This window comes from Stenella coeruleoalba (genome assembly GCF_951394435.1).
Source record: "Stenella coeruleoalba genome assembly, chromosome: 2".
NCBI classification, from domain to species: Eukaryota; Metazoa; Chordata; class Mammalia; order Artiodactyla; family Delphinidae; genus Stenella; species Stenella coeruleoalba.
In genome coordinates, this window is record NC_137147.1 from 81,238,297 (window position 1) to 81,251,927 (window position 13,631).

Sequence of the window (13,631 nt, forward strand, 5' to 3'; positions counted from 1 at the left end):
CACATTCACTTGAAATAAGAAGTGTGTGCAGTGTCTCAGGGTGACCCAGTTACGAGCAGTCTCATTTAAAGCTATTAAGTGTGGTTTCTTTTTCAGTGAGGTCATCCTGTTTAATCCCTCCGGACTGAAAGAGCCTATAAAGCAGTCTCTCTAACAGCATATCTCAGTCCATTTCCTGGTGGACTAGAGGGTTCAACTATTTAAGAGTGCTCTCTTCAAGTGAGAAGAAGGAAGAGGTTGGTAGTGAGGATGGGGATAGGTAAGAAGAAGGCAAGCAGTGCAATGCCAGTCACATGGAGAAACTACTCCAAGGACTGCAAAAGACCACAGAAAGAGGTTGGGAGCATGTACAAGGAGGACGTGTGAAGAGTCCTCACCCACTTCCTCACCATTCAGTAAACCTTCCCTTGTTTGGAACCAACTGTACAAAAAGGAAAATACAAGAAGGACCACATTCAGAGTGTGTGTTCCTGTGTTCCACCACGGGAAAAACAAATAGCTGTAACTGCCCGGTGCAATTTCATCCGGTTTGTAAAGCATCATAGGAAACAAGCATAAAATTAAAAGGTAGATTTCTTAGGAAAGATTTCTCCATTGAGAAGTTTCTGAATCAGAATCTTTGGGTGGAGTGTAGAGGGTATGACCAGCAATCTTTGTTTTAAAAGCCCTCAGGTAAAGTTAGAGAACCGTGGCTTATAGGCCTTTGTCTCTCCCACACAACTCCAGCATGAAACGATAATCAAAGCCATATGAACTTTCCTCAATTCAGACTATGTGATGTTAAAAAGATATAATAGATCTATGTATACTCATTGCTAAAGTGAAAAATAAGGTGCTGAATACTATGAAGGACATGATATCATTTATATATATAGTAAACAGTTTATCTATCTGCTATCTATCTATCCTGTCCATAAACAGAAAATTTCTGAAGGAACAGTAAACAATAGTTACATCTAGGGATCAAGATACTTGGGATGGGTGAGAGGAGGGGCACATTTACTTTATATATTTATAGCCTTTTATAACTTTGTTTACCATAGGCATTCTTTCTTTTTATACTTTTATATTTTTAAGTTGATTCTGATGATCAGCTGGAATTAAAAACCACTGTAGAGAAATTGTTATTAGTTTCCATTAGTTTAGGAGTCATTAAGTGACTATTTAAACACTTGTTCGTTGACTCTGTGGATCCTCTCAAGCTCACTGCTTTCTGAAGCTTCTTCGGAGTCCTGCTCCGGAAAACACATGTGTTTAAGATAGGACCGTCTTTGGGGTAACACCAGTCTCTGCAACACAGGATCTTCTCAAATCCGTTGAACAGGCAAGTCCAAGGTTCCCCACACTCACATGCAGCAGCAGTGTGGCCAGATTCAAGAAGATACTGAGAAATACAATTTGGTTTACATGGGTGAATTCAATTAGCAAATATCAAAACCGTTTCCCTAAGAGGGTCCAGCTTGCTCCCTCTAGAGAGATCAGCATGCCCTGTTAGTATCCAGGAAGGAAAATAATTTTCAAGAGCAGAACAAATCTGTGTCAGCATTCAAATAGGCTGTCCTTTCCATTCACCTAGAAGCAGGAAGAACCCCAGGCAAAATTGTTAGGTACCCTAAACGAATCTTCAGATCTTACTACTCTGCTGTTTCTAAACCTCTCCCATTCACCTACTGCTGGGAGAAATCTGAACCTCCACGTCTGTTCCCTGCAGTCTTCAAAACTGATATCAGACGGTTCAGGAACTCTCCTGTAGCACCCACACATGCCTGCCCACCATAAAACATCTTCAAAACTATTCCTTTCCTCCTCCTGGCATCAAAATTTTACCTTCTTCCTCCCTCCCCCATCCCAATGTTTAATCTCCTAATATTCTAGTCTTATGTAGCTGTAATTGAAGGAGATTCCAGAAAGTCACTGAGTGTTACGTCAGTACTTCTCAACCCCTCAACACACCTGGGAATTTTGACATGTGATATAGTGGGGAAAAGGGGAGAGGCTAGGGACTATATCAGAATTTTAAGGAGGATGAAGCATGTGGTTTGAAAGAGCCCCCATAGTCCTTGAATGACTTCTCTTGAGAGTGAGTGGGTTAGCTAGATATTAATTTCATAGTTAACGTCCCAGGGCTATTTATGTGTTAATGGGGCATTTCTCTAAAACAAAACTGGATCTCTAATTATGGAGCTACAGGTATGTTGCTGGTACAGAAGATATTTTGGGATAAGGGAGCCTTCCTGGGTTTCTCCCAAATACGTCATGCCGATGGGTGCATATCTCACCTAAACACTGGACTTTCTCCCCTACTCAAAACTTTGCTAAAGACTTGCTAAAATCTTTTTCAAGTGCTTAGGTCACTTGAAATTCCACTTAATAGGCCAGGTCTGCCAAAGTAAGGCAAGAGAGGAAAACTGCATTCTATCACCTCTTTATTTTTAATGGTATTGACTCTTGAAACCCAGAGGAATGCTAGCTTCCATCAGCTCCTCTCCACAGACTGATATTTTAAGTATGGAATGCTAGGAACCAACAACCTTCATTTTGCCCTTGTGGACAGGACATAGTTTACCTGACCTAGAATAGGCAGCTCTGTTTTTCTGATGGAAATCTTGGAAACCAACATGGAAAACATAATGAGGGTAGCCTCATAAAACAAGGAAATATCCACCCACAAATATTTTTTTAGAGCCCACAATATCACAGATGCTTTGCTTTCATTTTGAATGGTCACTTTACTTTCCCTACAACACCTCAAAATTACCCATTCCTGGAACCCCTCTGATTCCACTGAAGATACTGAACTCCACTCTCAGTCTTGGTCTACCCATCATCCCCTGAACCAATCTCCAAGTATCTTTGCTATCATCACAAAAACTCGAAATGACACTGTTATTACAAAAGCAAACACCACTCCTATAAGGGACCTATTCCAAAGACGTTACTAAACAAATACTTTGGTTTAGCAAAGGATCACATAGAATGCAACTAAAAAATAACCTTCCGTAGAGTGAAAAGATAATAGTCTATAAGACAAATCAGATTTTTCATGAGATGCACAACAGAAAAGCTGAATGTTAATGATTCTAGTCATTAAAATTCCAGCCTGAGATCTAGAGGGTGGATCTAATGCCCTTTCACCAAGAAAAGCTGTAGTCATTTTTTAGAAGCCCGAATGTTGACCAAAGCCTCAGAGTGGAATTCAGTTGAAATTCTGGCAGTCAAAAACTGTAACCTTGAGCTGTCTAATAGGGATTTAACAAATATCTTAAAGCACAAGTCTCATTGGCTGCAAATAACAGAAGTCCGTTTGAACCACCTTAATTAATAGGGGAAGAGGGAGTTATTATAAGACTATCTTATGGGCCCCAAGTGTAGGGAGAAAAGGCCTTATAAGGACTAGTGTCAGACACCAGAAAATTCTCAGGAACTAAGTCAGTGATTTGATTCCCTTTTCTCTCTCTCTCTCTCTCTCTCTCTCTGCCTCGTCCTCTGTCCCTCCCCACCTCTCTCCATCTTCCTTCTCTCTTCTCCTTCTCTTTTCTTTTTCCCATTCTCCCCACGGTCTCATCTCTGCCTTTCTGAGGCTTTGCCTCCATCTTACCTCTCAGCACTTTCTTTGCTTCTCCTTACACCTCTCAATCGGCAGTCTGAGCAAAAGCTCAGCTGCAAATCCCAGGAGACAATCAGATTGGCCCAACATGGGTGAACTCTCTCCTTCTGATTAAGTCAGTGGAAATACAGAAGGGCAGAGTCTTATAGTATCAACATGACTCTGGGGTTCCACTCCCTGAGGGTGCTGGGAAGATATTAATTATTCCTCTCACTGAAAAATATTTTAAATGTAAAGGTCACAAATCGACAAACGGAAAAAACATTAGGCTAAACCTTTGGGAATTCTTTCTTTCCCTAGTTGGTTTCCACTAACATGAGAATTTATAAAATATACTTTAATGTTCTTTCATGAGGAAAAAATATATATATACCAACAAGATAAATTTTTGTGTAGTCAAAAAATCAGTAGACTTGGAAGTTTCAGGCTCCACCACTAACCAGCAACATGTAAAGTTGCATGATTCACTGCTGCTCCCCAGTTCTTACCTGATGCCCAATCTCTAAGGCTCCTTCCATCTCTAACATGCTAATTCTCCTAAGAGGTTAACATCTACTCTTACAATAGCTACTTGGAGAAAAGAGCTATCTGACTTGTGTTGTGGCTTTGGGAGGAATATTCATTCAGGGAAGAGATCTAGCAGGTCTGCCTCTTGGTTTTGTAGTTTGCATAGTGTTTTTGTACTCTGGAGATTAGGATGCATGGGGTAAATTAGTTGCCTATTAGTAGATTCATTCACTGTTTCAAGCTATTTGGGAGCCAATTATGTGAGTCTCTAAAGGAATTGGAATCTCAAAAGTGAGTTAATTTACCTTATACTCACCAGCAAAATTAGTCTTCAGGGCATTCAAACACGCTCCTGCTAAACTGGGCATTTTTAGTGTCACTTAAATTCCAATGTGCATTCAAAATTATAACCCCAGTGACAATGCACATGGACTTATTAAGCTCTGCTCTTGGAATTCATGTGAGAATGATAGTGGAAGAGCAGTAAACGTAGAAAGCATCTTGAAGCCTGCTAACTCATTTCCTTTGATGGAGATCAATAAGCTTTTGAGCATCAGCAATACTATCAAAAAGCAGATGCTCAGCAGACCTGCCACACCTTACATTTCACATCCTTTCCCATCTGAACGGCTGAGTGTGGCTTTTGAACGAGGCCAGATCAATCAGGATATAACAGAAGATGTTTCTTGTCCTCTCTAGCACAAATTTCCGCTCTAAAAGGAAAACGGGTTCCTATTTTAAAAGGTTGATAATACAGTAAATCGGGGAAGTGTTACATCCACCGTGCCAACCATACTTTTTTTCTTGCATATATTCTACTTTGCGACTGAAGATATTTAGGAGAATCAATGAGGGATTTTACTACTAGTCAATTGGGGATTTTACAAATGGTCTCTCACTCAAGGAAAGACTGTTAATACCAAGAAAAACATATTTCGGTTGTATGTTCAATTGTAATGTACAGAGTGAATTAAGCACAAGTGCCTGGCATATAAGAGGTGAGCAATAAATATATGTTTCCCTTCTTTTCCTGAGTTGAATCAAATGTGCAGAAAAAAAGAGAGAAAGAAATCTGGAATTTTTTAAAGAGTTTGTTCACAGAACTATAATATCTTATTTAATTTAATTGTAATTCTCCCCCTATGATCTCAAAGTATTATCACATTTATCATTGATCTTTTGCAATCGCCACATGATGTAAACAGGGCTAAATATTATTAACTCCATCCTTAATGAAAACATTTAAGCATAGAAAGGACAAGAGACTTGTCCAAATTTTGAATGGCTCAATAATAGGGTAGAACTCAGAGTCCCTGACTCTGGTTTATTACCCAAGTTACAATGCCTCATTAAGAATCCAATTCCAACAAACCCTGTGTGACTGTAAAATGTTTTTCTTAAAGGACTAGATTATATTGTTTAGAAAGTAGGACACCAATATCACACAAATAAAAAGTACTTGCCAAATTGACTCTCTATTACATATATTTGTCTGTATATATAAACATACTTATATATACACATATACACTATCTGATCATATCCCAGAATTACTTAAGAGAACTCCTGTTCTGAAAAAGGTGAGATAATACATTTAAAAATGAAAAATAAAAAAGATTCTACCATAGGTGTGCCATTCATATTGCAGCCCCATCTCAAGACTGGAACCCTCATGATCCACTCTGTTGGAATACTTCAGCTTGAACAGAAATAATACAGAATTTTAATAGTTTGAAAGCTAGTAAAGCAACCATCAATAAGATGAAAAACTATCGAAGCTGCTAATCACGTTCAGGGATATTTTTGAGAACTTAGCAAGTCTTGAATAATTAGCAGGAGGCTGATTTTTACTCTGGTTGGTAACAGACTATTATCCTTATTATCATACATATTTTTGCCACACATTCATCACATGAAATCTGATTCACAGCAGCATTCAGCACTGTTATCACGTTTCCCAGACACGCCATTAACACATAACCCTACCTACTGCCAAAGCCCAAGTATGCATATGATAAGGATTTCAGCAAGAGCCTCTCCGTTCCATTCAGACTTCCCTATTCTGTCCTTCCCTCAGTGCAGTTTGCTTCAGAGACCTAGCCAGCATTCTCAATCTGTGATGAACGGGCACATACCTACGAACTTGAATTTGTCAAAACACACTGAGAGGAGAGGAAATTCATGTTTTGCCTTCAGCCATCCATGAGAACAGCCCTCTGGCCTCTTTCCCACTTCATTATATACCTATATATGTTTGTTTGCCCTGTACTGCCATTTCTCTTGTTTTCTTTTTAAAGTTTTGGTTAAAATTCTGTTTTATCAAAAATGATGTGTATGTATCAGGTCATATAAAAGGTCAAGTAATACCAAAAGTCTTATAATTAAACAATAGCAGTCTTCTGTGTTACCCCTTTCCAGAGGCAATCACTTTCTACTCTTTGAACTATTTCTTCTGCTTCTTACTTTATGTCTCTGAATAATTCTCTTACACTGGAATTTCTTAGCTCTTTTCCTTTATATATGATCTACTGGCTTCCTATTGGAGAAGATAGAATTTAACTCTTCACATAAACCCCTTACCAGATACACACACATATTTTCCACCCTTCCAATTTTGAGCTTTTATTAAATTGATATTTATCAATAATTATTATAACTGTATAAATATCATTCATGCCTAAGGCACGTAATGCACTTGGAATGCATTTTCTTTCTTGTAAAACTTTTGTTTTTCTTACAGTTAGTAATTGTCACCATTTTGGTTTTCCATGTACTTATCACTAATCCATGCCTAACTCTCTGACAATTACAAAACTCCTCTCAATATAAACAAACACATCAGCTAACCCATAAATCATGCCCCCATCCCCCGCAAGGATCCGTTGCTTCTGAAGCCCCCTCCCCTCTTGCTCCAGCCTGAACCATGTGTTCTCTAGGCCTCCTGTACAGTTGTCATCTGGGACTTTTTAATCACCATCATTCTGGAAGTTCCCTTATTTTTCTTCTGTACTGAGTCCGTTTTTCAGAATCCCATGTCTTTTTCTTCATGGGTTTATTCCCTCATTTTGATGGAACATGTTTTCCAATAAATTGCTCAGAAAGGCTTCATGAGAGGTAAATGACATGCATGGCTAAAATATCCTTGTGCTACTTAACATACTTGGTTGGTAGTTTGATTGGGTAAAGAAATCTAGTCTGGAAATAATTTTTATGCAGAAATTTAATAGATTGCTCCATTGCTTACTAGCTTCCAATGTTGCTGTTGAGGAGGCTGATGTTATTCTTATTCCCAATCATTTGTGGGGTTTTATGGGGGGGGGGTTGTTGTTGGTGGTGGTGGGGTTTTTTGCCTTCACTGGAAATTCTAGACTTGTTCTTTAATGATGAAGTTCAGAAATGTCATGATGATGAGGCTTGGTGCAGGTTTTTTTATATTCACTGTTCTAGGCACTTGGTAGACCCTTTCAACCTAGAGATTTATAGCCTTCAGTTCTGGAAAGTTCTTTAGTATTACTTATTTGATAATTCCTTCCTCTTCATTTTCTCCATGCTCTCTTTGTGAAATTTATTTTGGTTGAGGCTAAACCTTCTGGGTGAATTCTCAAATTATTTTATCTTTTCCCTCTCACTTTTTCATTTCTTTCTCTGGGAGATTTCTTCAACTTTATTTTCTAATTTTTATTCTGAATGCTTTTAGTTCTGCTCTCATTTTTAATTTGCAAACAATTTTCCTTGTTCTTTGTACATTTCGCAGTGCAATTTATTCTTTTATCTTTCTGAGGAGATGGATTTTGGTTTTTCTGTTTGCTTTTGTTTGTTTTTTTGAAATTTCTTTCTACTGGGAAGAGGCTGCATTGCCTTTTTTTTTTTTTTTAATGTCTTTTGGGTTCAGTGTCTTATACCACATTAAAAGGATCTGGGGATCCTGCACTCTCTGTTCATATTTAAGCAAGGCACCTAAGAGTGGATTAAAAGCATTTTGGGTAATTCATACTTTTAGTAGGGTTTCATAACTGGTGGGCCTTGCTGTAGTATGATTAGGAATATTTACTGGGTGTACCAAATGTCAAAGCCTGTAAGTCTTTTTTTCCTGGGCCAGATTTCCCAGAGAATAATCCCTTTATCTCCTGCCTGGCCACTAGGACTCTGCATGTCCTGTGGGGACAGGAGGTTGAGGTCACACTCCTCACAATGCAGATTGGCATTAATCTCCCAGTTTTTAATACTGCTTCTCACGCATATCCTCACACGTTCCTTGTGTTCCCTAATCCAAAGCCTTGCTGGCTGAACCTCTTTAGCTTTATTTGAGCCTTCTGCCAGAGGAGACGGAGTAGTCACAGTGGAACTGATTTGAGGAGTATCTGGGCATCTAACGCTTCTTTTATAAACCTCAAGTTTTAGCTCCATCCACACCCACTTCCAGAGGAGCTTGTCTCCAATTCCTGAGTTTTTCTCAAATTCGTCGGCACAAATCCACTTGTTTCCTTTTATCCTACCTATTGCAGGCACTTAGTTTTTGGCCTCCCTTCTTTACTAAGTTATAACATCTTCCAAAGTTTGATGACATCTCTCTGGCACTTTACATCCCTTTTCTCTGTCAGATGAACTTGAACCTTTGTCATTTCTTTCCTGTCATTTTAGTGGAGTCCGAGGAGATGACTCATGTGTTCCACCTGACTACAGCACCCTCACTCCTCTTTCCACCATGGTTGATTAATTTATTTGCCAATATTCTCTTAACACTGGTATATATTTGTGGAGAGTAAGAGATACAAGAAATTCTTAGCTCTTATGGAACTTATACACAAGTTGAGAGAAAAAATACAGATAGATGAGCAAATTCTAGAAGAAATTAATACAAACTTTTAGAAATATGATAAAGTGCTAATGAAGTACTATATCTGATTATTTGACAGGAACTGACAAAGCTAATCACTGCAGGCATTGAGAATTGAAAACAATCTCCTTGGCCTAGAATTCAAGGGCAGGTTTCACCAAGTAGTACTCAAATTCCATAGAATTTGGAAAGCCATTCAGAATGAGGGAATTCCAAGTGAGAGAAACAGAGAAAGCATGGGGAATTGTGAATGCATTTGGCAAAAACAGAAGAGTCCTACAAGGAAACTGTAAATAGGTTATCATCAATTCCACATTTTAGTTGAAAAAAATATGGTAAGAAAAACATGGATAACAACGACAATAATAATAAACCCACTGTACTCCAGGTTGTGGGCCTAGCTGCACCTTGGACTTGATGTACAGTGAGAGAGAGTCACTATACTGCCTCACCTCCAAGTTCCCATCTATAGCCTGTGAATTATACCTAACAAAACTGTTCTTTCTTCTTTATGGTAGAATTTCTGGGCACAACAATTAGCCTCTCCTAAAGAAATTAGTAGTTAAAGGAGCAGATCTGCAACATCTGCTTCCTGAACCCTTTATAGAGAAGAAGCCAAGATGTGCTAGGCTAAAGGTTTTTAAAAAGGGGAGAGTGAGTGGGTGGATTACAGCTATAAAGGACGTGGTCGTGAATCTTTAGAAAGAGAAAAGGTGAACGTGGGATAAAAGATTCTCTGGGACAGCACACATGCTGAAGATGGGAGTTGCATAAGAGTTCAGAATATAACTTAACAGAGAGGTAATTCACATTATTCAAAAGAGGAGGAAGATGCAAGAGGGAACATTCAAACTGGAACACTGTGCACTTATAAGAAACTAAAGTGCAATTGATTTATGTTTGCAGAAATGTTTATGACTAATTGGTAACGGAAAAAAATTGTGAACATGTGACTATTATAAATATATGTCAGGCCAATATCTTCCATGAGGAACTAAAATCTGGATGGTCAAGCTGAGCACTAACAAGTTTTGTCCTTATTTTTTTTCTTTATTTTTCTCCCTCCCTGAAAACTGGTGCAGCCTTTTTTCCCACCTAGGACCCGTCCAGGATCCTGCAGCGTTCACAGTTTAATATTCATTCTTCCATTTTCTTCTTTTAGTTTTCTTGTTTGTTTTGTTTTGAAAGGTAACAAGAAATCCTTTGTATCAAACTCTCTTGGCAACTGTCTAAATGGGTAGATACCTGCCTCTTCTCTGGAAATGCTGAGAGTAACCCGGTGTTTCCCTAGTTACCTTTCAAGGAAGCTACCTTTTTCAAAGGGGAGTAAGAAGGAACCCTAGTCTGGGAGGTGACCTAGGGCTATGATCTTTGCCAGATACTTGCTCTAGGAGCACAGCTCTTCTGCTGACAGTAACAGATAGTTTCCCAAAGTCAGGCTCTATACAACACAGTAGCCAGAGTCAGGTCTAAGAAAGTCACGTCCATGTGCAGTCACATCCCTCACATCCTAAGAAACACTGTGTTTCTACGTTACATCTTTATTCACAGAAAAAGCCAACAGTCTGTAATTACTGTCAGTTCATTTTTCATATGTGTCATTATACTGGATACCCTCTGTCTGTCTCTCCAAGTCCTCTCTCCATTTTTCTCCATTCTGCTCTGCGTCTTGCTCAGCTGGTCTACAAAAACCATGTCAGTGAGACTCCTGTGACCTCTGGTTTCCCGTTGGGTTTGGTCAATGAGAGCCTTGGCAGGAGATAAGAGGATGTGATGAGCGTGAGATCAGGGTGTGTATTCCCCTGGCTCCCTCCCTGGGAGGCAGCTTTGGTTAGACATGTCCTTTCAGCTGGGTCAACGTGCCTTTCTAGGCAACTTTCTCCACTCAGCTTTCCTTTCTGGTCAGTAACTGTCCCCTTCCCTCATCCTTTCAGATCTAGGTATAGTAACACTTCATCCACTGCTACTAGCCTCAAATTGCTGCATTATGTCTTGTGGTTCCCCTACACTCTACCCTCACCCTTAACACGTACCTTTATAAACAGTCTCTTTGCTCCTTGCTCCCACTGCGGGGGGCATGGGTTTGACCCTTGGTACAGGAAGTTCCACATGCCACGCAGCGTGGCCAAAACAACGAAAACAAAAACAGTCTCTTTGTAAATAAATACTCCTGGAATCATCCTAATTTGGTATGCCACCTGTTTCCTGCTAGGAACTGACAGAGGTCAAGAAATAAGTCATTTTTTAAAAAAGATTTTATCTTTTTTTAAGTCTGTACTTGAAAAGAGGTGAAACTAATACAGCAAGTGAAAACATTCCAGCTCTGAAGTCAAAGAAAGTTTGGTTCAAGTTCCAGACCATCTTTTTATAAACTGTGTGTCCTTGGACAAGGTACTCAAACTTTCAGAGCAGTTGTTTAATCTTTAAAATGAACATAATTATAGTACCTACATCACAGAATTGGTATGAAGGTTAAATGAAACAATTTTAAATGAGATTTTAAAGATTCAGAGAAGGCAAGTTCTTCATTCCTACTAGCTAATAAAAACAATCATCATAATATAAATATTTATTAGTTAATAACTATTTTTCTGAAAGGGGCTACATTAATCTTTAATTAGATCTTAAAGATTGGGTAGCTGAAATTTATGTTGGTAGGCTCAGGTAGGACTTACTCAAGATGTATTTCTTCACACAGGATATAGGAATTATTGCTTTCAATTTCACATCTGTGTTCTAAGCCCAGACTTCTAAAAGGAAAGTTACCTTGAGATTTTGGCAGAGAATCAAAATCAGAAGTCACTTCATTTGTTGTCAAATATGGTGACCTCTTTGTCCAGAAATGCTCCTTAGGACGGTCATATACAGGTAGCAATGCATATATCTGTAACTTCATTCAAAAACAAAACAAGAGCCATCGTCCCCCTATGCGTGCCATGAATTAATCACTAGCTTTAATTAAGAATCACATTCTAGAGTCTTCTGTAATTGGAGAGTTAATTTAATGAGCTATTGCAAGTTAAAGTAATTTCCACTTTCTTGAACTTAACTGTGGTGAATAGAGTTTTTTTCCGGAAACCTCCATTACCTGTCCGAATTTCCTAAGCCTTCCACACCATCTACTTTTGATTGTTTGCTCCAATCCAGGGAGCACAATCCTGCAGGGGTTTGAAATCAGAAAGATGCTGACAGTACATGCATGTGGCAGATATGCTTTTGTTGTACAGAGTTTACATATATTAATAGATTTAAATTGGTCTATGAACAAAGTCAATTGCCATTTCTTGATTATTTATATAAATTAAAGGACGGCTTAACTTAATTTCTACCATGTGTGCCCTCTGGCAACAAAAGTTACTGAAGATTTCAGTCTTTCTCTTTTCAAGGGATTGGGGAAGCAAGACTACCTACTATCTGCCAATATTTAGCTATACTTCATAGGAGACAGTTTATTTTGGAGCCTATAATGATCTAATCAAGAAAACCATGGATCTGATGTAACTTCCCCTACTCAGCTCCAGCACCTCTCCTACAAAAGACCATAAACAAACTGCAAACAAAAGAAATAAAACTGTATAGAATTTCACCACCAGGCACAGTCCCAAACCAAAACATGCAATTTTAAGGATCTTGACATCATGACCAAAATAGACAAAGCAGATGTGGTTAGCTTAGTTGACCATGGATTATTGGGATAAAATGGCAGCAGGATAAGTTAGCCCCTTTACCCAGAATCAAGGAATGAGGTGCTTCAGTAGTCAAGAAAGACAGGTTTGTGCTTCTTTACCAGTATTGACATGTACATATTTGAAAACAAACATATTTATTGAACACTATAATTAAGTAGCTCTTTTCTAGCACCCTTTCAATAGAGGATCTCCAATATGAGAATTAATAGGAGAAAAAAGAAAGTTTTTCATTTATCTCATATATAGCTCTATCAAGAATGGGTTTCCACAATAAGAGTATGTAGGCTGTTAGGTTTCCCAACTCAAGAAAGACATATTCTGGTTCTACTTACTCTTGTACTCCACCTTAATAATAGGTAGAGAGGGAGGACCATGTCATACCACCAGAACTAATTCTAATCCTATCTCTGTCTCTAACTCACTTTGTATTGGGGGGCAGGTATCATCATCGCTGAGTCTCAAAGTTCAAGTGACATTGTTCAGTGTGATGAGATAGTATACATACATAAATTTTAGAAATTCTAAAGTGCTCTACAAATGAGGGTTGAATGATGAAAAACTTAGTTGTGGTTGTGTTTCCATTTCTCCAAAGTGTCCAATTTCAACAGTTCAGTAGAAAAAGGAGTGCAAATTTTCTCATTGATATTCTTGCATTCAATACAATAGGTAATGATAGGTACAAGCCAGTTATCCATTTTATATAATAAAATATTTTATTTAAAAATGTTGAAATGAAGCTTATAAACTTTTTCTGAATAACTTTCATGGAAGAAAAGTTCTTACCAACAGCTTAGATAAAATCAAGGGTGATAAATCCATGAGGGGTAACTATGAGAAATTGTGCTGTAAGGTTATATACTTTACTTAAAAAAAATTTTTTTTTTGTATCTGACTGCAAGAATAGCACATGCTCATTGGAGGACAATTGGAAATTATTTTTTAAAAATTATTGACATTTTTTAGTATTATGGTCCCTTTTATCCCCTAGTCA

General features: G+C 38.3%; 1 protein-coding gene across 1 annotated transcript in view; it reads left to right on the plus strand.

The window, feature by feature from the left end:
* The window catches only part of SPRED1 (sprouty related EVH1 domain containing 1), a 323,745-nt gene that overhangs the window by 33,383 nt on the left and 276,731 nt on the right, over positions 1–13,631 (plus strand). The gene's annotated exons all lie outside the window — the stretch shown is intronic.